The sequence below is a fragment of the Neolamprologus multifasciatus genome, chromosome 16 (genome assembly GCF_963576455.1).
Source record: "Neolamprologus multifasciatus chromosome 16, fNeoMul1.2, whole genome shotgun sequence".
Taxonomy (NCBI): Eukaryota; Metazoa; Chordata; class Actinopteri; order Cichliformes; family Cichlidae; genus Neolamprologus; species Neolamprologus multifasciatus.
Genome location: NC_140454.1, coordinates 27,920,743 through 27,946,666, shown reverse-complemented (window position 1 = coordinate 27,946,666; position 25,924 = coordinate 27,920,743). Strand labels below are relative to the sequence as shown.

General features: G+C 38.3%; 1 protein-coding gene and 1 long non-coding RNA gene across 3 annotated transcripts in view; both read right to left on the bottom strand.

Annotated features, from left to right (window-relative positions):
• The window catches only part of LOC146500969 (inactive dipeptidyl peptidase 10-like), a 251,993-nt gene that overhangs the window by 76,797 nt on the left and 149,272 nt on the right, over window positions 1-25,924 (bottom strand). The window lies entirely within an intron of this gene.
• Window positions 5,994-25,241, bottom strand: LOC146500970 (uncharacterized). Its single transcript, XR_014869962.1, has 3 exons — window positions 20,572-25,241; window positions 15,275-20,233; window positions 5,994-15,243 (listed from the first exon to the last, which is right to left on the bottom strand). It is a non-coding gene; the product is annotated as an uncharacterized LOC146500970 (long non-coding RNA).

Sequence of the window (25,924 nt, the reverse complement as noted above, 5' to 3'; positions counted from 1 at the left end):
AGACTGCAGGCAGTGGAGGAATAACAGCATTCAGTTCTAACTATAGAATCCTATAATAGTGTGTCACATTTCCTAAACGTGCCTGCTTTTGATCGCTTGAGGAAATGGTAATAACAGAGCAAATATAATATATTTGTACCTAAAATGTGAGACTCTTGGTCTGTTTTCAAATTATCATAATAATAATAATAATAATAATAATAATAATAGGTAGTTATTCTTTAATATATGTCCACACACAGTACTGTAATACTCAGACCTGGTTGTGACATCTAAACATTTCTCATTATTATTCTTGTGAATTATCTTTTGTCATAGTTTAGGGATTATCCTCTCCTGATTCAGGATGAGAAAGATCCCTGTATACAAAGTAAGGTCTATAAAAATATGATCATCATTATTACTTTCATAGCCAGCTACCAAAATATAACCTCACTGATCCATTTATACATGGTTACAAACCACATATATATTTTATTGTTACATGACCAATATAGATTTTGTAAGACAGCATCAGTTGTTTCAGAAAATATATATTTTTTTTACATTTGGTTAACTAACAGCATCACGTAGTAGTCAAAATAATATCAGGGGTAAACTGATAAAGTCTGATTAAATTCTGACAGGGCCAGGCTGCAAAGAGAGGAGATCGGGGCTGATGAATGAGTTTAAATACAGGACGGCACTGTTTGTTTTAAATCTTTCAATTCAATCATCAAAATGTCTTTAAACTAGTGGCTCTCAAATCGGGTGGGGTATGGAAAATATAATTTTTGTATTGAAAAAAAAAAAAGATTTGTGGATACTATTGGCTCGCCATCATTTCAATTAAATTTAAACGTATTTTTTTTTCATTTATTTATGGTTTCGTTAAAAAATGAAACAAATAAAAACAAAACAGTTAAAAAAAAATAACTGTTCCTTAGCTTTGCTGCATCTTCATTGTTTTTTGCATACAGATGAATGTCCTCTAACATTTATCAAGAAATCTCTTTTAACCCAAACCATCATCATTACCCAAACCAAACCCAATTTTAACAGAACACTGGTGGATGGTCATTTATAATTCATTCATCCTGCCTTCTCTGTTTAAATCTAATATTTCAGATATTTTATTTGAAATGTTTTTCTTACTGCCGAATAACATGATATTTTCCACCTGTCTGCTTGTTAGTCTGTCAGTATATTTGTATCACTTGTTATACCATGTCACAGTATGGTGTAGTTAATTTTCTGCCTGAATCCTAGGCTCTGTTTCTGTTTGCTTTCTCTGCTTTCTCTCTCTGTCTATAACCATATAGGAAACCTTTTGATTTTAACTTTGTGCTATGTACTACCTGCCTTGTTTTGCAACTATGGTACGTCTCATGCCATGGATATGCTCCTACGGGTTGTATCTGACCAGCTCTAACTGGCTTGCAAACAGTCCTGACCTCTTCATTACCAAACACCTTTGGAAGGAGCTGGAGCATTGACTGACAGCAAACCCTTAGTAACCTCACTAATGCTCTTGTGGATAAACAACCCTATAGCCAAGCAAGACCTGTTAGACTTGATTCTGCAAAACCTTGTCTTATTTGTATTCAGCACAGCTACATAACTTCAGATAAAAATAGTTTTAGTAGTCAGTGAGAGATGTTGGGAATGCCTTGTTTTGTACATTAGAGGGTTACATAGTAAACGGGAAAGCCATAAGCAACAAAGGGTTTGAGCCTCTTAACCTATCTAAACTTTTGAACTTGCAAATTCCCACAAGCTCAGTAAGGTCTGCCAAGTAGATGGCCCAGGTGGTCCTGAGGTCCACCTTAAAGCACAGAAGTGACCAGGCCTCTGCAATTACAGCTCTTAAACTGTGGACCTGAGTGCTGCTTCCTCTCTGCACTTTGTCAACATTGGACATTTTAAAAACCCTGTTATGTTCTCTGACTTTAAACCACACTGAGTCTTGACATTCTTTTATTTATTATTTTAAATAATTTATAACGTAGCTCTTTTGAACTCTACAGCAACTTGTTTCAGTGTTCACTGTTTTGGACAGAATTAGAGTGTGTTATAGTGGCAGCGAGGGAGGGGGTGTTCTCACATATGGGGAACATTATGCTCAGGAAGCATGCCCATGTTTTTCTCAATATAACAGCAAAAGATACTCTTCGTGGTTGTGACAATAAATAGTGAAGCAATAATCATCTGCCTCTCTGGTAAATTGCACTCCACTGTCTTGGACTACAGCTGGTGACTGTATTCTGCTCTGTAGCCTCTGTGCACTCAGCAAAGCAGTAATAGCTAACCAGAGACGATAACCAATGACTATGATCTTAAGAGCAGAACAAAGAATACTTTTACCACCTATGCACCAAGATGTTTGAGTTGGAGACTGTCCAGTGGCTTGTACCAAAGCTTGACACAACTCAATGACATTAAGGATCTCCTAAAGAGGTACCCAAACAATCTGCTAATAGAGGAAGACTAGTTGAGCTAGCTCGTTAGCAGCAATTATAGTTTCAAAATAAGACTGCGAGGATCGTTCACTAGTAAATGTATTGCAATCTAATATTAATGTTTTGTGCTGTTTAACACAACATATAGGTTAGCTGTGTTAGCCACAGATTTCAGGTTTGTATGGTAAAATAGTTTGTAATGACACAGCTCTCCACCTGAGTCTCAGTCCTCAGGAACTCATGTACACAAGAGTTATGCCTTCAGTCAAAAACATATTGCTTCTCAGTCAGTCTCTTCTTATTTATGCCAGGTCTCTCTTGGAAATTAGATTTTTAATCTCAATGAGATTTTTTACCTGGATAAATAAAGGATTAATAAAAAAATTACCTGAATTGCTATGGTCTTTCTCAGCGAGAAACACGTGCATAAAAGCTGGACTTGCTGGACTTGCTGCATTATTTTAGTAATGTTATAATGCAGGCCTTCATATGTGTGACTTTTTTTTATATGAACAAAATAAGATACACTAGATTCTAGATACTATGCCATGTTCTCAACACACAGTATTTTAAATTCTATCCACATGCTTCTAGTGTTTGATAAAATCATAAGATGCATTATAGTAAATCCTTGCAGCCACATATTTGGTGGTTGTGGCAGTAACAATTTATAACTAATGAGATCATGTTTAATAGTCAGCTATGAGCAATTTTTGGCTGTCTCTCCATCTCAGACTTTACCCACTACACCACATAATATTTTTACCTGTCAAGTAGTATTTCCAAGTCAATGTTTTGTGTATTTAAAGCTAAAAACACAAAGAGAGACATTTTAATACCACTCCAGCACAATGATATGTTACACAACTAAAAGGGTTTGTGTACTGAACTTGGAATACAATAATTTTTCCAAACACTGCTATGGCTTCACTGGCCGTAGTCTCCTAGGAAAATACAGGTGGGAGGTTAGAAACAGTGAGAAGCTAAATTTTAGCCTGAGAGCTCTTCTACTGAGGTTGCTCAGCCAATTGAGTGCAGCATCTAGGGGCCAAGTGGAAACCCTGGGCACAATGTAATATGCATAGCACACACTGAATTATTTAGCCAAGGTTGCGTGACGCCCGAATGCTGCAGTCTGCAGTCCCTAAGGTTACACCAAATGTCACAGCTGGTCAAGCTCAAAGCCAGCTTGTTAAAGATAGAACACGTGCGCTTGGTTCTACAGATGCTGACAGTAAATACGGCAGCGTCTGCTGGGATGTAAGGATTCAGTGCCAGCCACTGCTAGATCTAACAGTGTTAAGTGTGATGCACTTTTTAACATTTTACACCTTCACAAGAAAGCATTTTTAATTTCACCAGGATTAACTGCACAGGCAAGTAATATTGTGGATATATATTTATTTTTAATAAATGCTGATCTTTGAAATATCTTAAATTTTGGAGCTATATAAGGTCTCACTACATCTGATTAAAAAAAACACACACACACACACAAACCTACAGTATAGACGTTTATAGATCATTATATTCATAATTTAGTTGCTCAAACGTCAAACAAGTTTCCATCAGACTTCCATGCAATCTCATCCACAGCAGATAAAGTAAATGTCAATACATTCCCTAAAGTCTCTTATCACATCACTCAGTTGTAGTTTGGGGATAATGAAGACTTTTTACTCATTCTGGTAGATTAAATGTATCTAGGGACAGAGAAGCACAGCAGTAGATTAATGACACAAGAGCTCATTTAGAGCTGCATGGCAACAACATTACATATTCAACAAACACTCCAGACTAGTTGTTAATGAGTGGCAATGAGCATTTATTTGAGGCCTGGGATGAGAACGGTGCTGTGAGTGTATTCAAATGGGACATCAGTAAACCATGGCCTTTTCTCTGGATATTTCTATGGACTAGTTTTGAGGAAAACAAGAAATGCTGATGTGGCTTTGAAGAGTTCTCCAATAAAATGTGACATTTCACTGGAACAACCAGTATTTGAAGTAAGTTTCTGTGCCATAGTTACTGACCCTTGAAAAGCTCCTGCTCCGGTATATTTTCCAAATACCCTGGGACTATCAGGGCAAAGTTTTCTGTAATAAGTCTTTCACACTGTTGGCCTTAAAAATACTGTAGTCACCTTCCTGAATAGTCTTAAAATGGTAAGAGTGTCATTGCAGGGAGACAGAGTATGAAGAAAAAACGTAATTTTGATTCTCACAGCTACGGTACACAATAACAGATGCAAAAAAACCCTACCACAAAAACAATCTGATCATTAAAAAAGAGGGGAAAAAATGTAAACTAACCGAATGACAGCACCACCAGACAGATCAGATCTCATATAGGGCATCCTAGTTTAAACCGTCCTCCAGTCACTTTGCATCTGCAAGCCGCTTTGAAACCAACTTTATATTCTCCTTTCTGACTTTCTACTAAGACTTGAGCATACTGTGGGTCTGATTTAAATCTTATCTTGCTCTTATCTTCTCGGTTAATTTGGGCAACTTCTCATTTTCCTCGGTACCTGTACGCTGTGGTGTGCCTCAAGGATCTGTATTAGGCCCTATTCTCTTTTCACTATATCTGCTCCCTTGTGGAGCAATTTTTGAGAAGTATAATATTGCCTTTCATTGCTATGCTGATGATATACAGATTTATTTTGAGATTACTGACGATCTTGCTATGTCTTTTCACTATTTTTGTGAATGCATGCGTGAGGTTAAAGATCAGTTCAAGAGTAATTCTCTTGTCCTGAACCAAAAGAAAATGGAGATTGTGGTGTTCGATAGTAAAATCCCCCGTGACCAATTGTGTGCTGCTCTGATGCCTTTTGCTAGCTCCCCTTCTGATTATGCCAGCAATTTGGGCATATTACTGGATAGCTCGTTTAAATTTGACAAGCAAGTGTCTGCTGTTGTGAGGTCTAGTTTTAATCAGCTGCGCCTCATTTCTAAGGCTAAACGCTATATTCCGCACAATGACCTGGAAAAACGTATTCACGCATTCGTGACTTCCAGGTTGGACTACTGCAACTCTCTTTACATTGGCCTTTCCTCATCCCTTCTCGTTAGATTGCAGACTGTCCAGAATGCGGCGGCACACCTTTTGACAGGTAGCAGGAAGTTTTCTTCCATCACTCCTGTTCTTGCTGGCTTGCACTGACTGCCAGTTAAATACCGTATTCAATTTAAAATACTACTTTTCACTTACAAAATTATTGATAATATGGCGCCGAGCTACCTTAATGAGCTTCTTAGGTTACACACTCCTGTCAGAGCACTTCTGCAGATCTGCAGATCTGCTACCCAACTTCTTCTGGAGCAACCTCGTTCTCGGCTGAAATCTCGCGGCGACTGTGCGTTTGCTGTAGCTGCCCCAGTCTTATGGAACAATCTTCCTGTTGCTATCTGGGCGTCTGACTCTATGCCACTGTTTAAATCACGGCTGAAGACTTATTTATTTAATCTTGTTTTTCCACCTAGTTAACATTTGGTGTGCGTTGGTACATTTTTATCCGTTATGCTTGTTAACTACTTTTATATATTATGATTGTCAAGGTTTTATAATTGATACGTGCCAGGTCCTTTCTCTTTTCCCTCCCATCTCCTTTTTCCTATTTTATTTTTTGTCAAGCACCTTGGTATACCCTTGGTTTTTTAGTGTGCTTTATAAATAAAGTTTATTATTATTATTATTAATAAGCATCATCTCTGTTTTTGTTGCCTGCTCTACTCTGTGGTAGAGGGTCTTACAGCTGCTCACCACACTCTATGCTTTCCACAAAATGCAGTGGGATCCAAGTTGGAGAACAGAGGTGTAATATATATTATTGCAGGAGAAAATAATAATCATATCATTGTCTATGATATGATTATTACTTTAGGCCACTGAATGCAGTAGTCTTGATGTGACTACTTTGTAAGAAAAAAGCAGATTTATGAATAATAAAAAACACAAACATGATGTAGATTATTAACTGTGGCCAAACTTAGCTCTTAGTATGGCTGTACTATAAAATGCACCAACTGTTGCTTGTATAGGATTCAATTTAGCTATCATTACTAAGTAGCAAGTAACAAAATAAAGGAAGAAAGTCTTTGAAATTCTCCTTAAACGACTGGCTGAATTTGCTTCACTAAAATTTAGAGTTAAGCTATTTAAAAAATTATGTGGCATTAATGGCTATTGATTAATGCCTTGATTAAACTGTATTGTGGACATGGAGAAGTAGAAGAGACAACACGGCCAAATTGTTGTTACTGTTATACTTCTTTGAATTTCACCACCTGGGGTGCATGTGCAGTTGGTGCTCTGTCAAGTAAATTCTCTGGCAGATCGATGCAGTTACATAAAATGGGCAAGCATGCAAACAGATGTTGCCTCGTATTTACAGTCCGATGACAAAATTTATGCCGGAAGTGGACCAGAGTAGAATGTATAATTAAGGCTTAATAAGGGTGCAAGTAGGGACAAACATGCAATTTATATAGGATTTAAATATAAGCAAACTGAACATCTTCCAATGACATCTGAAGACCCGTCTACTTAGAGTTTGTCAAAATACTAATCTATCTGAATCCATAATATCTGACAGGTTACTCAGAGCTTGCGCAAAATGGGCTGGATTTTTGCTTTAGAGATGTTTTTCAATTTGTATTTGTTCAGTTTTTACTTCAGCGTGAAGTAAAATCACTGAAAGCTACAAAAAGCATCCAATAATGGGCCTCCTGTTGCTCCAAGTCTAACACTGCGAGTTGATTTACAAAATAAGAGTGGACATGAGCCTTAAATTAGAGCCCACCTCTGCATTATTCTAGCCTCTGACTCACTTCTTTTTCCCTCCAGTGGAATAAATGTGCAGCATTCTCTGATTAGATTAGAAGATTAAGAGCCAGATTAGCACAACACCTCTGCAACATGAACTCTTTAGACTTCATCAATGAAGAGATTTAATTAATTACTGAGCCTTATTTAACAAGCCATTTTGGATCTTTCCAATCGACTGGTTGGGGTTGTGTCAAACCAGGCTCTGCAAGTGTGTTTGAAATTTTCAGTTTTAGATGGTTAATGCCATTTCAGCTCATAAGCACTGCTCAGAATTGCAGGTAATGAACAGGGCAGTTCTGGTCCATGTGGGTTGCTCACAAGAACGCCTTGTCAATCATTTAATCCATCTGCTTCTTTTAATTCTCCCACCTTAATAACAATTCTGCCACTGGGCATCCAAGAAAAAACAGAGATGAAGTAAGAACTATTCTGCTTCTCTGGATACATGAAACTTTGTAGTGTGTAAGTGTGAGAGTCTCTAGCTCGAATATGCACAGTGTTCGGTTCTCCTTTACCTTTGCATCTCCATTGTTCTCCTCCCCTCCTCCCTTTTTGTCACCATCATCTAAAACAATGTCAGCAACAAAAGCAGGTGAACAACACACAACCTTCCTTTGAGAATAATGTTACCAAACTGGTCCTGCTCTTCCCTTAAAGGGACTGCTTTTCCACTTCAGGGAAGCGGCAGAGTGCTCTTCAAAGGTGCCTTTCTTGCCTCCCAGCCAGCACCTGGATGCTGAATTGTTCCGTGCAGTCAGCAGTTATGCCTGTAACCTGCACTTCCCCTGTGGCTCGATCAGGAACACTTCCATTATCTCAAGGTCTTTCATCACTAGGTCACCTCTTCTTACCGGCACTCAATAGATAGAGCAATATCAGTTTCTCAGGCAAAAACCCGGAGCTATACGCAACAACACATCTGTATTTTTAGCACAAAGAAATGTAAAACTGCACTGGAAAACCTCCAAGGTGACGAGTTCACACTGCACCATGCCATTTTATTTACTTCTGAAGTCAACACACAATATTTAAGATGAAACAGACAAAGGTTTGGAAAACGTAAATATACGGTGGTCACGGTCTAAGGTTAAGCATTTTCACTGGCTTTTTACAAACTGCGTTACTGCTTGTCTTGACTGGATGGTTCTGGCTATTGTCATCCTGTTTCAACAAGAAGCACATGGAAAAAAGAAATGAAGTGCAGATGACAGCAATTCACACAGGGCTATCTATCTAAGAGCACCAATTTAGGACATTGCGGAGGAAGAACTGTCTTTTAACAGGAAGAACCAGCAGAAACAAGCTCAGGAAGGAGTAGCCATGTTCCACAACTGGCTGGGGGATGAGTTAAACATGCAATAGTGGCATATATATATATATATATATATATATATATATATATATAAATTCCTGAATGGTGAAAAGAGAGGAGAACTCCTCTAGTGCATCATGGGAGATCTAGCAGGATAACTAAGGGGTAGTTGGGGGTCAAAACTCAAACTGGGATGTAGTTCCACTGGAAAGGAGTTTGATAGCTGAAGGATTTGTCTCTCATCCTAATTTTAGAAAATTCAGGAACCATATGTGTTCTATGAGGCCTTAAGGATATGATGGAAGGATACAAGTAAATATGCTGAAGTTTGAGCTGCCTTTGCTTGTTTAGTTGATCAGGGAGGATGCTTTCATATAAACATTATGACTACTCACTGAAGTGGCAAAAGTAACAGGGCTCTGGCTCTTGTTGCTAGATGCAGGAGAAATAAAAAGGCATAAAGATGTCTGCAAGCTGGATAAGGACCAAATAAGCAAGACAGCTAATTTGGAGAGTTTTGAAGATTGTGAGACCAGAAGACAGGTTCCCTTCCAGCACTGGTGAGTATCTACTTGGCCTGTCATCAATATAGGATAGTAATGATGCCTTTTCCATCTGGCCTGAGCAGACAGATGAGCTACTTTTGTACAGGCAGTAACAAAATTTATAGATGGTTGGTGCAGAAAATGTGTCACAATATTCACCCCTGCATGTCATGTGTGCATGGTGTGAATTAACAATGGTAGTAAAAGTACAGAAATGTAATGAGACAGATCGATTATGAAATTAGTAACTAGTTAACCATCATGAGAATACTTTACCAAATATGTGTCTTTTGAAGATCTAATCTCAGAGCACCTAAATGTAAAAGCATCCAGTAATCTATTTAATTAACCTGTGTATTATCTGATATAAGCCATTAGTCTAAACCTTACGTAAGCATGCATGTAGAGCCATAAAGAGCACCATGTCATGAATAACACGCCCGAATAACATCTGAGAGCTGTCAGCAGCTCTTGTCATGTCATGTCAGCTGCATGGAGTTATTTTAGGCTTTAGAATGAAAAAAACAAAACAGCCAAAGGCCATTTGTGCAAGGCAGGAATTCTGAAAAAAAATCCAACTAAACATCCTCCTTTTGGGAAGCAGAATATTTGCTTCAGTGTTTACGTCCAAAACCAATGGCCGATGTCATAGTGGCTTCCTCAGGTTTTTTTTTTTATATGTACAGCCTATGCTGCTGACAGTGTCACCTGCTACTACTGCTGTCACAATATTTCCACAGAGCACCCAGTGACATGATTTCAGCTGTTTCATTATTGTGTGTGGGGAAAAAGTCATTCCATCAAGTTCAACAAAATACCAGCAATATTTTTAGTATATATGAGGTTTCCAGCCTTACTGGCAAAAACAGTTACAGCACACACAGCCATATAGCGCTTTTAACCCTAAACTAGTGGACAGGTCTCTCTTACATACACTCACAACACTGCTTTTAACTGCAGCAGCTGTGCTGCTTTCAGTCTGTATAATGCCTTTAACCTCTTAATAGTTTTTGAATTTTATATATTATTCTTTTTTTGTAAAAAAAAAAAAAAAAGAACTGTGTTGCCAGTAGACCTCTCCATGTATCTGATTAGTTAGATGGTGTTACGCCACCCCTTTCATGTGATTGCACTTGCAGCTTGATTGGGAAACCGTGGGTTGACTTATTGATAACAACCTTTGTTAACACTTCAGCTGGTCACTGATGTTAGTTTAATGGAAGTCAGATAACTAAAAACTATCTTGGTCATGGGGAATTTGCTTTGGAGTACAGGCCCTTAATGAAATGCTCCTCTCTTTGCCTGTATAGCCAGTATAGAAAAAGGAAAGAGTAAAACTAAGCTAAAATATGAAAATACTAGAATTATGAAAAGTGTGAAAACAACACTGTAACACACAACTCTACCAATAACAGAATAACACGTAAAAATGGGACTTGTGAGTCTGCCCCCCACAGTGCTGGGATGTTCCTCTTCATGCCTGCCTCTTGTATGCATACAAACTATTCACTTTAGCTTCAGTTTAATGAGATTTTTATCTGTCTATCATTATTCTGTTCACCATTTCCCACTTACTTTGTTCTTTCAGTGCAGTTGGAAACACCATGAATGGTAAACTGAATCACTGGATGTGGTCTGGCCACACTTAACATTAAATCCAAACACTGCAACAGCAATTTCTTGGTGGGCCTGAAACTCAGACTCACCTGTAGCAAGCACTGCCTTTTATTTGCTAAAGTGGCTGAGTGGTGCTTAATTATTTCCAAGACCCACCGTATAGTAAATAACGCATGGGTGTTTGTTTCTAACTTGGGTGTTGATCTTAAAACCTGATGAAAGACAGAGCTGAGCTGTTGCTGCTCATTGACTCCTCATATTAATTTCTCTTCAGTCTCTGCTCTAAAAGCAACTCTCATATGATCCACCTCTGATTTGCATTGCAAAACAAGCATCATTGTCAAAGTGCACAACATTAAATGTGTTAATCATACAACCTAGTAATTCAGATGTTTATCGGAGACGAGAAACAGCATGACACTGGGGCATAATTCAACTACCAACTTTGACACTTGTTTTTTCATAAAAGAAAAAAGATACAATTGAGACGTGTACACTAAACTGTCACTTTCCAATACAGTAGGGGTTGCACTCAAACACATTACGTTCACAAAACAAAGGTTATAAACTAAGTAGGCAACCAAAACAATTGATGACCCAACAAAGGGGACCAAATGTACAGGCTGCACTATAAATTTTCATAGCTCTTTGTCATTTCAGTTATAGATATGTAAACAATATCTGGCATGGATAGCACTGTGTAAAGAAAAGAACAGATTTTTCTTAAGGTGCAAAAATGGATTTATGAACTATGCTCATAGTTGTGCAGTTGGAGTAACCAAACGAATTTGGATTAGTTTTCAGTTTTATAGTAAGTTTGTTCTTTAAGACTAGCTGCATCCAGAAAGCCTCTATATTCTTGGTGGTGTTAATCTAGTCACTAATCAGTTTGTGTGTCCACAGGCAACTTCTAATAACCATGTTAACAATATTTGACTGACACTCATGTATTTCTGCTCTTTTATGGTTGAGTTTACAGTTTGTGGCAAAAAAATAAAAATAAATTGAAATAAATATAACATATGTGTAATTTATGGATCAGTGGAATACAACAGGACAATATGTCTATCATGGGTGTGTGTGGATGTGTTTGTCTTTATTATTTATTTATTAACATTGTTATGCTAATGCTTTTTTTTTAAATGTGTGCACACAGACGGGAGTGGTACCTTATTGTCATTGTACCCAGTGAAAAAAAATTAAAATCATTCTATTCTATTCGATTGCAGTTTCCTTTGATTCTGTGTTACTATTACTTAAAAAAGATTTCAAGTTATAAACTGCCTACTTCATCCTATAACAGACACCTCTCACTGGTCCTATATCCTGGATCTCTGACATTGCATCCTCCAAAATCTTGCCTGTAATTAAAACTAAAATAGAGTGGAAATTGAAAATTGTTTAATCTTTCCCTGAGCAAACTTGAGACACTGCAGTGGAAAGAATAAATGGATGTTTCACTTGTGCTGGCCTCAGCCTGATTAGATTTCTTCCTTCAAATCCACAATATGAAAACCTGACTCAAGAAAATAAATCATGAGGTAGACAAAACGTGATAGATGGCACGATGCTGTGGCAGGCTTGATTTATATTTTCTATACACACCCTTAACTTTTTACCAACTGACATCTTTCCAAAATCACAGTCAGAAAAAGGGGTTTCAATTAAAGATCAACAATAACTAGTACATAGTAACAAAGTATATTTTTTTCATTGGCATAAAATCTGGTACCAACTGTCAGAAACAATGTGCAGAGCTGTAGTAACTACAGAGGGATACAGTTGGTGAGCCAAACTGCTAAAGAGAAAGTGTTAAGAAGTGTTAAGAAGAGGTGACGATTAGTGATCATAAGTATGGCTCCATGCTGAGAATTATAGTTTAAATTTTGCTTTCAGAGTGTTGATGTCTAGAGAAGGTCAGAAAGAGTAGGACCAAGGGTGCCCATGGGGGAACTGTGGTACTGCATGAGGAATTCAGGAGTGGCAGAGAAGTATGTGAAAGTGGTGCAGGACATGTTTGAGGACAGCGAGACAGCGGCGGGATGTGCAATCAGTAGGATTGACAAATGGGTTCAAGGTGGGGGTGGGATTACACCAGGGATCAGCTTTAAGACCCTTTGCCTCCTGTTTGCAGTGTTGATGGACAGGCTGACAGATGAGGTCAGGCAAGAGTATCTGAGGACTATGATGTTTGCAGATGACATTCTGATGTGTAATGAGAGTATGGAGAAGGTGGAAGAGTGCCTGGAGGTATGCTCTGGAGAGAAGAGGAATGAAAGTAGAAGCGATACAGAATAAATGTGTGTGAATGAGAGGGAGACAGACGGAAAGGTGAAGCTGCAAGGAATAAAGGTAGTGAAGGTAGATGAGTTTAAATACCTCAGGTTAACATCCAAAGCAATGGACATTGCACAAGAAAGTTGAAGAACAGAGTGCAGGCAGGGTGGAGTGGGTAGAGATGAGAGCTAGGGTTGATTTGTGATGGAAGGATAGCAGAAAAAGTGAGAGGGAAGGTTTACAAGATGGTTGTGAGACCTGTTATGAGGTATGATTTGGACTCAGTGTCACTGATAAGACAGGAGGCAAAGTTGAAGATGTCCCTCAAAGGGACAGCTCATGACAAACAGTTTAGAGACAAAGTTAGAGAGGCAAGTCTGACACAGTGGATATATGTGAATATAATGGAGAGAGGGCTCTGAGATTGAGCTGCCATGCAAGAGGAAAACAGTGTTTGCTTTAAAATCAAGCCTCTTACTTAAAAGATAAATGTTTAAGAGAAAAACATTTACAATGAGCGGTGTAAAAACTGTTTTGTCAATTTGAATGAAACAGGACTAAAAATTTAGTTATGGATTTATACATGTTCTGTGGTTCCAGCTGCAGAATGCTGCACACAAGGGATCGAGTCTGCACTTGTCTACACCACGCTATAAAGTATTTGCCTTGTCAGTCAACTGATCCCTTTAAAATGCATTGCCACTAGTGTCAGTGGGAGGATGATGTCAGAGGATGTGAGGAGGTTGGGGATGAACTGCCTATAGAGCCGCCTTTGTCTCAAGAAGTCTATATTTAAACCCGCCATGTTTAATTCATCCTCAACCATCATCTTTTCGCTCCGGCCCTGTATGTGAAGCAAGACAACAAATGAACCGGGGACTTAATGAAGTGAAATGTCACAGCCCTGCGGTGGGGTTGTGCAGGTTATCGATGAGATATGAATGTCATTCCATAATGCATCGGCCTTTGTGACCCATGGGAAAAGCTGCTCAGAGGGTTGTGTGTAAAGTGGATATACACTTGAGTGACAACAGCCACAACTGATCCATAGAAAGTAGTATTAACTCCAAATACATTTGATAAGAAATTCAACGGTGGGGAGGTTAAACTTGAAAGAATCATTTTCACTTCTATTACTTCTGCTCCTTCACTTCTTTGTGATACATGTAGATATTCATTGGTCCCTTTCTGCAATGAGCTTCCACAGACATAGAAATTGCCTGAGGTAGATAATAAATAACTATGAATATGAAATCTTAGTTGCGTTGTACCAAAATGTTGTTCTTGTGGTTCACTTTGCTGAATACCACCGCACAGGGACTACTGATTAAACAAGAGAAGTTTCAGACTGTATACACATGAAATGTCTTATTGCTGACATCCTTGGTTGAATTACAGAATGAACTATGAACTGCTGAACTCTACGGAAGCCAAATTGAAATTATTATTTTTTAAAAGAATTTGAGTCTAGTTAATGTGCTTGCTTAACCTTTTAACATTCAGCTGGTCACCAGTTGGGCTGGGGTTTTGGGGAGTCAAGTTATCTTCTCTCTTTTTATAAAACTTTTACTTATTTAGAATATTTGAAAAGAAAAAAAAAGCCTCTGGAACAGAAAAACTGTGCCGGAGAAAGTTATGAGAATTCATTTGAAAGATGAAATATTTTAGTTAAGTATTTAGCATGTGGTTAACGCAAAACCTAACCTACTTCTAACCATTCCTCTAACTCCAACCATAGGTTAACAGGTAAGTTTTGATAATGTCTCAGATTGGAGGCCATGTTTTTCAACTCTTAAAAAAAGGAGGTAAACGCTTGACAACAGTCTTCAAGACAGGATCATGATTGGCTCAAAATAAAGTAGGGGTGGCACAGTGGTGGTTTGTTGGTTAGCACTGCCACCTTACAACAGTTAAAGGCCATCTGTGGCCCTTCTGTGTTGAGCTTATATTCTCCCTATGCCTGCATAGGTGCTCTCTAGGTACTCTAGCTTCCTCCTATAGTCTAATAACATGCATGTTAGGTTAATTGGTGATTCTAATTGTGAATGATTATCTGTCTCTTTGTGTTAGCCCTGCGATAGATTAGAGACCTAAGGGTGTGCTCGTCCCATGACAGCTGGGATAGGCTCCAGCCTCCCTCCTCATAACCCTGAATTGGATAAGTAGAAAAAACACTTTCTCATGTATTTTTAGATCTCTTGTTACCTGAACAATCTTTAACCTTTCCAGCCTTCACCATGACACTACCATACATAAATTCCTGATATTATATGTCCAAGTGCTTCTGCTGTTAATGATCACCAAAACTGACAGAAAGAGGCAGCGTAAATGTTTTATTGTTACTGCTATGCTACCTATTAATTTTTCGAGGACCATTTTGTTAGAACAAGGTCATAATTTGGGTACAAAAAAGAACCTTATTAGGTTGATATAAACTTTACAAAGCTCTTTTTTCTAAGTTTCCAGTGAGCCAATTTTCACATGTGGACTTATTCTACATGCCATTAGATGAAATTTTGAGCAGAACAATAGATCATAATAACAGCTTGGTCGTAATAACAAAGTGGTCATTTTCTGGAGTTTTAGATGTTTGAAGGTGTTTCCCAAAGAAATGCTTTCAAATCAAGGCTGGATATGTAAATGCCAGTTTTCCAGACAACAACGAACCTTCATTAACTCTGGGACTAATTAGGTGAATTCTGGCACTAGCTTAAATTTAAAGGGGTTAAAAATGTCAATGTTAAATGTCAAATCCAGTGCAAAATATATGGTGCTGTGTTAAATCAGTTAGAGGAAAAGATCAAGCAGAATGACTTGGAGAAATTTAAGGTTCAGAAAGCATTGTAATATTTACAGACCAGCATTCTTCCCAGGCAGAGCTCATTGAATTCTGACTGAATAAGATATACAGTTTATTATTATGTGGTCACACTTGTACTTACTAATAATAACCAAGAATGCTAAGGAGTTCAATAATATTGTATTTGTCATAACAATTTAAAAATGCTGTCAAAAATGCTTTAAAAAAAGCTTTTCATGTGTCTGAACTTGTGGACATAAACCAGATGCACTATCAGAATCTAGCATTTTAGGCATTGTCCTTTCTACCACAGGTGACAGCTCAAAAGCTGCATTTATCATGGCACTTCCTCAAGAGTGTGCAACATGGGCAGGAAGAAATAAACGGCAGAGTTACACAAATTCAAGCTGAATGACTGAAATATACAGCCTGATACACATTCAAGTGTAAACTGTAAAGTCTAAAGAGTTGCTGTCATTGTGATGGTGACCACTTTCTGTTGACTCCTACTTTGACTGTCCTCTGGAATTAAAGGATGGGAGTTAACAACTGATGCTCAAAGTCAGACATGGGTACAGTAGCTTATGAACATAGCTAATGGAAACAGCTTATATCAACCCTATTCCTCTCCCCTTCCCTTCACTACCTTCCATGCCGTTTAGAATCGATTATTATCATTATTACTACTACTACTTTTATTACTACTAACTGGTCCTGTTCCTTATATCTTTTTTTGCCTGTTTATTAAACAATTTTGCCATATAGTAATGTATATATTATTACCAGTTGTTAACCTCTATAAATAATATAAACATTGATAGTGTTAAACTACAAATATGTCTAGACAATACAGCTGCAAGCACTGATGTTAGAACCTGTATTATTAAATACCATTTGATCATAACATTAGAATGCTTTTCTTATATCGTACTGTTAATATATTCAGGTGGGTCTTGCAAATATTAAACATTTTCATTATTTATTGACATGTTATATTGTAAGTCTAGTATTCTATACATCACATAACTGCCTTTGAGAACTTCATCTTATAGCAATAGTTATGTCAACATCTCGTGTACTAGATGTTACTACATATACTACAATATGCTGAACTATACAAGGATGTACTGAATAGAATATCACAGTGTGCCTTTATTTTATTAGCTTCATTTTTAAGCAATTGTTATGGTTACTGAATGGCTCCCTGGAAAGACCATGTTGTGAAATTTTTATCAGCAAAAAATTCAAATGTTTTTGTTTGTGCTCAGTTTGCCTTTGAAATACACAACCAACAAGGAACATTCATGTATATTCATTGCTCATTTAACATTATACCAGAGGAGAGAATAATATCCTAAACCTTTTTGTCTATTAGTGTAATTTGTAATTTATAAAAGAGTTGTGGAGTGGACTTAAAACCTTACCAAGGTGCTCAGTACTAAAGCATTTGGATGCAAATTGTGCTTTACTTTAATTTGTGATGCCTGTGCAATTTTAAAACCTATTTATTTCCTTTCTTTTCTTTTGGATGGATTCATAATGAAAACAAAATCAGTCAATACTTTCCTCTAGCCTCAGATAAAATGCTTTTAGCTTTAAGGTTTTACAGGAAGGTAAGAAGGAAATACCTGAAGTTTTTTCCATTTTACCTCAAACAGACACTTATGATTTTGAAATGTGGGTAATTTTAATAAATAAGAGAGAAGAAGTACTTGGAGACACAGCCTTTGAAATGCTTCTGCTGCTCTTCTCATTAAGCAAGCTGAGCACTCTCAGAGTGAATGGGTTAAGACTGGTGCTTTTAACTCACTGGAGGCCTGCTGTTGAGACCTGCCAGCTCTTCACCTTCCCCAATATATCACTGTCTTCCCTCCACAGCCAGGTGAAAGCCAATCAATACCCCTGCCTCATTAGAACCCAACTGAATGGCCTTTAAAAATTTAGAGAGAATTTCCCCTTATTATCATGGCACAGCAATATTCATCAGGGAGCAGAAATTACCAGCACTTACAAAGCTTTACAAAAATCTTCATCAATACATCAGGACTCAGCTGTTCTGAGTAAAATCTGAGAAGAGCCCTAACCTATAAGTTATTATGAATTCATATGAAACTGCTGTTATTGCATTATGTTTTGGGGATTTCTTTGTGGTTTATTTTTTAATCCTGTGTCTGTGTGGCCTGGACGTTACCTGTTAATCAGAGTTAGTGAGGATAGGTCTGCTTACGTGATTACGTCCTTAACAATGAGGAGTGGTAGGGTACAATAGAAGTAGGGTTTCTGAAGCCAAAGGTGTCTCTTAAATATCTAAGGTGAATGTCAGCAGAAGCCAGGTAATGCCTTCTTGATTTATATTTTGTGTTATCTATAACCCTATGCTCACCTGTGCAGGTGGAAGGAGCCGCACAGGTGAGGCTGAAAACATATACAGTAAAGTAGTGACTGAAAAGAGGGGAAGATGGGAAGTATCAGCTTGCTGTGAGGTTTCAGTTACTTATCAATATTTTCCTTTCATTTGATGGAGTTTAATATAATAAAGCCAACCAGTTTTTCTCCCCTTCCCGAATAAAAAAAACTTTCTTCTTCTGTTACTAGATAACATGCTAAAACATGGCAGCACATATTCATCAGTCTCTCCCATTTTTGAGTGATCTCATCACTTTTTGACATTTAGATTTTATACTCACTTTGGTAGTTCAGCCTTTAATTCCTTGCTGTGATGCCATTTTAGTTAAGTTTACATTAAGTGGGATGTTGTGGGTTGGGTTTTTGGTTTGAGGACAGTTGTTATAAATATAGTTTTCTGATGTTTGAAGAATGAAGAGAAAGGAAGGGGTTAAAGATGATCAAAAAACAAAGACAAACAAGAAACAGGAAGTTTGAAGCCTAGTCTTAAAAGTAGAATGGGTGTCTGTCTCTCAAAATCTAAACTGGGAGCTGGATCCACAAGAGAGGACCCCGACAGCTGAAGGCTCTGAGTCCTATTCTACTTTTAGAAAGTTTAGAAATCACAAGTAAACCTGCAGAGAGAACTACATTGTTGTGATAATAGGTTGTCACGAACTGGCTCAAAGTAGGTGAAAAGGAGAGAGTTCACACAAGACATTTACTTAAATCTAAAAAAAAATATTAAACATAACCTAACCAAGATGTCAGGGTCATCTGGGCCAGCTTTTATACACAGGTGACTGGCAGGAGCTGATGCTCTTCCCATACCAATCAATCCCAATCCCAAATCAAGTCCTGGATTTAACAGGGAGCCGATGAAGGAACAGTAATATGGGAGAAATAAGAAAACAACTGAAGTGTTTTCAAGGAGCTTTTAGAAGAGCCCGATTATAATGAATTGCAATAGTTTGGTCTATCAGTAACAAATGCATTTACACTGATTTTTCAGCATCACTCTGATATGCTGAGTGCCTCTCTGCACATGGAAAATGTGTGAAAATTTGTTCTCAATCAATGTCCAACTGACTCCTGCAAATCTTTAACTCATAAATAGCACTCTTTTTATCAGATTTACATTTTGCTGTACTATTTGATGTAAAAATACATGTTTTCAATGCCAGTGAAAGGTGAGTGAGCGTTCCCTCCCAATGTTAAGTTTTGTGTCATGGACAGACACTGATGATTTTATTTTCTGTTAGTGGGAAATCAATCCACGGGATTTTTTTTTTCAGCTGTAATGCGCCTTCTTCCTCTCTGTGTCTCGGGCTGATGGACAAGCAAAGCTCTTTCCACAAAGTGTGACAGCGATATTGTTTCTCCACTTTATTGCTTCTGTGTTTTATGCTCTCTGCCTTCCCTTTTCCCTCCACCCTAAACATCATATGCTATGACATGACAACATCTTAAAAGACCTGGGCCACAAAGTGTGTTTTACTATTTTTGGTGACAGCTGTGGAGGGGCGGAATATGTAAAAAATGGAGCATCCTTAATTCAGCCTGCACAAAAGAAAATGTTTTTTTTTGTTAGAAGTTTGTCTCAGCAGTGAATCACAAACGCCTGATGCACTAATGGCCATGGTCTGACTTCAGCACTGTCTCTGTTGAAAATCGCACACAGCGAGGAAGGGCAAAGGGAGAACAGTGGAGAATTCAATCTCTCCCTTTTAATCAGTGTCTCTCGCTGCTCAGAGCAGTGATAATGGGCATGTCAGGAGCGGCAAAAATGGGATGGGCTTACAGGAGCTTAATGGAAGATGGAGAAGAGTGTGAGATACATGAGGCTTAGGAGGACTCTGTGTTAGTGCTGGGTGGCACTGGGGTTCACATAAACGAGGAGAGATTTCAAATCACAATTTCTTATCTGCAGAAAAAATTAACAGAAAGATTTAAAATGTCCATGCACCTGAGCTGTCTGGAACCCGAAGAGCTGCCGCACTTTAGCATGCAGCCATTAACAACCTTCCTACTGTGAAATGTATGCTATATGGGCGACCGTGGCTCAAGAGTTGGGAGTTCGCCTTGTAATCGGAAGGTTGCTGGTTCGAGCCCCGGCTCGGACCGTCTCGGTCGTTGTGTCCTTGGGCAAGACACTTCACCTGCCGCCTACTGGTGTTGGCCAGAAGGGCCGATGGCGCGATATGGCAGCCTCGCTTCTGTCAGTCTGTCCCAGGGCAGCTGTGGCTACAACTGTAGCTTGCCTCCACCAGTGTGTGAATGTGTGTGTGAATGGGTGGATGACTGGGTGTGTAAAGCGCTTTGGGGGACTAGTAGGCGGGACTAGTAAAAGCGCTATACAAATACAGGCCATTTACCATTTACCATATGCACTGGCATATACGAGGAGACAAATGCACACAATCATGCACCGTATTCCCTTCACTGACGCTTTAGCAGCAGTTAACAGCACAGCCTGGGGAGTCTCTAATGTTAATTAATGGGAGGTACCAGAGCATGCAGTTCCTAATTAACCCCTGAAAATGATCCTGCAAAAGCAAGCAAGTGGAAAACTGGGTTAAAAAGAATGCATTTCACTATTTCCAAGACCCTGTTTCCCTGCTTATGATGCATATGTTGCAAGCCTCTTTGCAGCTTATGGCAGCTGAAAAACTGATCCTTTTCTTCCTTTTCCTCCAAGTTGAGTGGCAGGGGAATAGAAATTAATTGGTGTGATTATGTGGCTAATCATAAAAATGAAAGAAAATCAAGGTGGGTTGATGGCTCAACGCTAAAAGACTTACTGAACTAAACAGTGGAGTGATTAGGCATCCAGCAATAAAAACAAGTCTGCCGGCACACAAACATCAGTTTCAAGGCAGAGCGTGATCTGGTGCTGACATGTGATATCTGGATGGTTTACACCTTTTAAGATATTATATTCTATCTTAAGAGCACACAGCCATGAAATCCACCTAGAGGCATAAAACGTTAAATGTGCCATTGAAACCACACCCCACACAACTGCAGCTTGGGTCACAGCCCAGTCATCAGCAATCAAGCCAACAACTTTGCAACGCATGCCAGATTCTTGATTTAGAATTAAAGGTGCAGAATTAAAAAAAAAAAAAAATTCTCCAAATAGTGCCCCACAGCATAAGTAATGAAATGTGTCACCCGAGAGAGGACGAGGGAGACACACTGGTGCCAAAGATCATCTTCACGTTAAGTTCTGTATTTCTGCAAAATCCTAGTGCACCAGCCTCAACACTTAAGTTCAAGAGCAACAAAAGGAAGTATTTACTTATTTAAAAAAAACCTAAAGAGTGCCCTCTGTGCTGTAGCTGACATAGGCTTCCTTAAATATGCTATTCAGATGTGTTTATTAATTTGTACTTGATCTGACTTCAAATGACCTCAGGTTTAGGTTTAAGTTTCTTAAAATGATATCTATGCTGCTATGATGGGTGTGTAAATATTGAAGGACATGTCTCAATGAGAAAACAGGTTCCTAGTAACAACCATAACATAAATCCCACCACAACTATGAGTTTATCCTGGGTAGGTTAACAGAGGTGTCCTGGACAGATGACCAATAATTGAATTTAAATTTAAGTTAAAATTTGATTTAATTGTCTTTTAAAGCGTGGTTCACAGCTACAGGTGTCTCTAGGGGTTTTATATTCTAAGGTTAACCATCTCACAATATCAGAGCGAGGACCCCGATGATGTACTGAAAAGACCTCCAGCAGAATTAAGCTCAGTGAGCAGTTGCCATCTGCCGTGACCAGTTGGCAGGTGGAGGTTTCCCAACAGCCTGAGCCTAAAGCAGCATAAGTAAGGGATGGTTCGGGGGTCAATCGATCGAACTCTACTATAAGCTTTATCTAAAGGAAAGTTGACTTGGCTAACGCATATACACCCCCAGTTTAGAATGTTTGTGGACTGTGAAAGAAAACTAACAGAAAGGTAGAAAAGTCTTTTTGAGTGGAGAGAGGCTTTAAAATGTAACAGCCTGTCACAACCCACAGAGGTAGCACGCTGAGACCAAAAGAACTGTGGTCGGTCAGCTCTGCCTGTGTTTTATTGAGATTGAGGATTGAGACTGACAGCAAAATAAGTCAAACTGAAGCTCGGTATTCCTCTCACATCCAAAAACTGCATATTTTTTTTCCACTGCAGACCTTCTACTCCCAATGACTCACATCAAAGTCATTGAAGGTTCATTAATATGATCACTGCAAAAACTACTTTGTATGAAGTAGATGAGAAGGCGTTATGAATTGTAAATCAAAAATTACAACTACGTCTACAGCAGGATTGCTGTACGCCCCATGTGTCAGCTCATTAGTAGAAGTTGTTGGGGCTGAATGCAAAAAGTCTGACAGGAAACAGAGATACCTTTGTGTGTGTGATTTGTGTCAAGAAACACAGCTTTCTCTTCTCTCAGTATTCTTCCCCAACACTGCATTGTTTTTAAAAGGCTTTTAAATTGCTTCTATACAACAATGGTTGTCAACTTTTTTCTGGCGTGCCCTACTTCAGAAGCCAAAAAAATTCACTCCCATCATTTTTATCTTTCATTTTTGTCATTAACAATAAAAAAGCAGAATTTTAAGTGAAATAAAGATGCGTGCAACACTGTCAGCCATCCTTTGTTTGCTTTTCCCCCACAAAAGTGATATTTTTTACCTAGTTTAATTGCTTAACACGACAGTTTGAGAACCACTGATTTGAGGTACAGATAGCAAAAAAAAAAAGCGCTATGCCATTCAAAAGAATGGTTAAGCTTTTGATACTGTGAGCATTTGGAGCATTTTGGTTTAAGGATAAGGGAGCATGAAGCTCTTCATCCCAGAAGCTTCAAAGATTCACAGTGAGATGGTGACTAGAGTCCATAGAAGCAGATGATGACTTCAAGCGACCAAGGGCGAAACAATTACAGATGCTGTAATGTGGACAGAGTACAAAATAACCTTTCTCACCTTCATGGTGAGCGAATGAAGTGACTAACAATCAGAGCAGAAGATACAGTTGACGTATGACTTGTTACTAAACATATTAGAGGTTTGCCTAAGTAACCAGAGAATGGACTATATGACCAGCACTCAACTTAAAAGCAATGCAAAATGATTGAATCGCTTCTTGTATGCATGCACCAACAATTTCCCTGGGACAGGGTTTCCTGAAGATATTTACTGTCACAGGGGTTACAGAATTGATGTTAGACTCATATAAATGTTAAATATATTCTCATGATGATGTCGAGTATGAGCCGCGATCTTGTACGAATAAAGCTAAAGACATGCTGAATAAACACTGGGACTTTCCATTAGTTGAACCCAGCATCAATAATTAGGCCAGAGCAGGAAATCATTTATTCATTGATGCACACTCGACCTAAGATGTCAGGTGACGCTCCTTCAGCACACGTCACCTGTTTTTATTGCATTTGCAACTCCAAGTGTTATTGTCTATTTAGTGTAGCTACCAGCATTATATATCTTAATAACATACAGTAGCAGATAAAAGTAAAACAATAAAAGCATACTGCTGCTAGACTTCTCCTGGAAAGGCAACAGCTTAGCTTGATAATAGCACAGGTATACACAGTTTTACTGTTACTATTAACTTCTAGTATGCACTATATTTGTAATTGAGACGGTATGATCCCACATAATACACAAATAAAAATCTTTCACACTGATGCACTTCAGCACCCAGTTTCATTTTCTCAAAATAACAAATTTCTTGGAGCCATCCAGTAAAGTCCTGCACCCAAACAGTCCAGAGGGGATTTATTAATCTGTCAGCCACAAGCCTGCCTGTAAGGTAATAAAAAAAAATGTGAATTTGACTGCAGTGAATGAACAGAGCTGACAGGTGATGCAGCTCACTAGTAAACAGGTGAAGTCAAGTGGTAATTTGTTTTGAGGTGAACAGTATTGACAGTTAATGGCTCAATAATGGATTTACAGGGATTACCACAGAGCTGGACATTTACTGAGGTGAACATCGGATTTTGTGGGCGGGCTGGGTGGTAAATGCACAGCTGCATACTGCAAGCACAGTGTGCAAATTTTCAAATGTAAAAAGATGCTGATAGACTTAGATGTATAAAGTGCAATCTATATGTCTAAGTAGCGGGACAAACAAAGAGAGTATATTTAATCAAAGGCACATCCTGGATTTCATTTCTAATTTGGAGGATTTTCTGATACTCATTTAAAAATTCCAAATCCCTCAAAATAAATGCTGATTTGTTTTGGGGTTTTTTTTTTCCACCTGAACTTTGTGTGAGTAAACTAATTTGGTTGAACACATTGTTCAGCAATTGTTTCCTCAAGCTCTGGCTTCTCTTTTCCTCATGATGCCAAGTGAAATGTTTTCCTACTGAGTATTGTGGGGGACTTTCTGCACTAGTAATGTTTTTGTTTGTGATTCATCCTCAAGGATGTACATGTTGCTCAATCAGTCTGCTTTCAGAGTTCATGAATATGACTATGGGAGTGTTTTTTGCAGTATTACATAAACAGTGTTTTGCAAATGTTTACTCTCTTCTTCTAACAGTAATGAACCGAGTCATTGTGTATATGGAAATCTGATGATGCTAGTATAAATAAATTCATATATTTAGGTGTGACACACAAACATATTGATAGTGAAGACCTCAATGTTAGCTAAAAAGGATGTGCCATTTCTAATGCCAGTTCAGGAAAAGAAAAGCTGGTTCTGGGTCCTACTGAGTCTTATACATCATTCCTGGTGAAGAACTACCTTCAGAAGACCAAAGTGTGTTACTGCCTGGCCTGCACAAAGCCCAAATTGAATCCCTTTGAAAATGTGCAAGATTTACAAAAGAAGACTGGACTGGAACTTCTCCGGTGTCGTGTGTGAGACTTGTTGAAACACTGCAGTGCCCTGAAATAATTTTGTTTCTGTCTTCAAATTAAATAATGCAAGCATCAAACAAAACTGGGTGTCCTTGTGTGTATGCAACCTATTCCATCCTTGTTTGAACTTTGATACCTTGTTTGAGATATCAAACAAGGTATCAAATATATATATATATATATATATATATATATATATATATGTATGTATGTGTATATATATATATGTTTTTTTCTCTGTGTATTTCTCTGTGTATTTAACTTGTTCTTCAGTCAGTAGCTTACTTGTTTCTAAACCTCATGATTTTCTTATACTGCCTAAAAATGAGTTGAATTGCCATTATCAGTATTTTTCCACTGCATATCTTGTTCATATCATATGTTGCTTCATATACAAATAAAATGCAGTCAAAAATGTGTTGTTTCATTTCACACTCTTATTATGCTGAAATATTGTTGGTTTCGCGAGCTTATATAAGCCAACTGGTGTGTTATTTTGTCCAAGCTGGGCCGGTGCAAACACAATATGATACCCTCCTCTCAGCAGATTGTCAGTGACAGTCTGACGGCGCCCAGCCTGCAAGTGGAGTTTGCGACAATACTGATGGAAAGTGACGCTCACTGAATCACATGTGGCATCAGCTAAATGTGACTTTCTCAGTAACATGCCTCAGTGTGAAAAACAAATATACATCCACTATTCACACATATGCAAGTCTTCACAAGCGACAGCTGGAGAGGAGTATCAGTGTCATTTTTTTCCTGGTGTTAACCAGCTGTTTCCCTATAATCCTCAGACAGGTCCTCATCAATAACAACCCTCGACA